Source organism: Pagrus pagrus (assembly GCF_965226575.1).
Source record: "Pagrus pagrus genome assembly, contig: HAP1_SCAFFOLD_283, whole genome shotgun sequence".
In the NCBI taxonomy this organism is placed as follows: Eukaryota; Metazoa; Chordata; class Actinopteri; order Spariformes; family Sparidae; genus Pagrus; species Pagrus pagrus.
In genome coordinates, this window is record NW_028175180.1 from 14,414 (window position 1) to 16,472 (window position 2,059).

Consider the following 2,059-nt stretch of genomic DNA (forward strand, 5'->3'; position numbering starts at 1 on the left):
AAATTTCGAGTCAATCGGTCCAAAGACCTGGAAGCTATTGAAAAAATCGGCCGACGTTTTCATGAAAAAGGCCATTTTTTTCTTTAAAATATTCACCAAAAATACAAATTCCACCAGAATCCAACCAAAACCGGCGAGCCTCATTCCACCAGTGAGGAGGACATGCGTGTGCAATTTCGAGTCAATCGGTCAAAAGACGACCGTAACCCTAACCCTAGCCCCATAACCCTAACCCTAACCCTAGCCTCAGCCTTAAGCCAGCCTCATGAAACATTGTCCCTCTCACTAAAATATTCGCCAAAAATACAAATTTCACCCGAATCCAATGCGGACTGCTGTGTCTCGTTCAGCCAGTATAGGACCACGTCTGGGAGAAATTTTGAGTCAATCGGTCCAAAGACCTGGAAGCTATTGAAAAAATCGGCCGACGTTTTCATGAAAAAGGCCATTTTTTCTTTAAAATATTCGCCAAAAATACAAATTTCACCCGAATCCAATGCGGACTGCTGTGTCTCGTTCAGCCAGTATAGGACCACGTCTGGGAGAAATTTCGAGTCAATCGGTCCAAAGACCTGGAAGCTATTGAAAAAATCGGCCGACGTTTTCATGAAAAAGGCCATTTTTTCTTTAAAATATTCGCCAAAAATACAAATTTCACCCGAATCCAATGCGGACTGCTGTGTCTCGTTCAGCCAGTATAGGACCACGTCTGGGAGAAATTTCGAGTCAATCGGTCCAAAGACCTGGAAGCTATTGAAAAAATCGGCCGACGTTTTCATGAAAAAGGCCATTTTTTCTTTAAAATATTCGCCAAAAATACAAATTCCACCAGAATCCAACCAAAACCGGCGAGCCTCATTCCACCAGTGAGGAGGACATGCGTGTGCAATTTCGAGTCAATCGGTCAAAAGACGACCGTAACCCTAACCCTAGCCCCGTAACCCTAACCCTAGCCCCATAACCCTAACCCTAACCCTAACCCTAGCCTCAGCCTTAAGCCAGCCTCATGAAACATTGTCCCTCTCACTAAAATATTCGCCAAAAATACAAATTTCACCCGAATCCAATGCGGACTGCTGTGTCTCGTTCAGCCAGTATAGGACCACGTCTGGGAGAAATTTCGAGTCAATCGGTCCAAAGACCTGGAAGCTATTGAAAAAATCGGCCGACGTTTTCATGAAAAAGGCCATTTTTTCTTTAAAATATTCGCCAAAAATACAAATTTCACCCGAATCCAATGCGGACTGCTGTGTCTCGTTCAGCCAGTATAGGACCACGTCTGGGAGAAATTTTGAGTCAATCGGTCCAAAGACCTGGAAGCTATTGAAAAAATCGGCCGACGTTTTCATGAAAAAGGCCATTTTTTCTTTAAAATATTCGCCAAAAATACAAATTCCACCAGAATCCAACCAAAACCGGCGAGCCTCATTCCACCAGTGAGGAGGACATGCGTGTGCAATTTCGAGTCAATCGGTCAAAAGACGACCGTAACCCTAACCCTAGCCCCGTAACCCTAACCCTAGCCCCATAACCCTAACCCTAACCCTAACCCTAGCCTCAGCCTTAAGCCAGCCTCATGAAACATTGTCCCTCTCACTAAAATATTCGCCAAAAATACAAATTTCACCCGAATCCAATGCGGACTGCTGTGTCTCGTTCAGCCAGTATAGGACCACGTCTGGGAGAAATTTCGAGTCAATCGGTCCAAAGACCTGGAAGCTATTGAAAAAATCGGCCGACGTTTTCATGAAAAAGGCCATTTTTTCTTTAAAATATTCGCCAAAAATACAAATTTCACCCAAATCCAATGCGGACTGCTGTGTCTCGTTCAGCCAGTATAGGACCACGTCTGGGAGAAATTTCGAGTCAATCGGTCCAAAGACCTGGAAGCTATTGAAAAAATCGGCCGACGTTTTCATGAAAAAGGCCATTTTTTTCTTTAAAATATTCACCAAAAATACAAATTCCACCAGAATCCAACCAAAACCGGCGAGCCTCATTCCACCAGTGAGGAGGACATGCGTGTGCAATTTCGAGTCAATCGGTCAAAAGACGACCG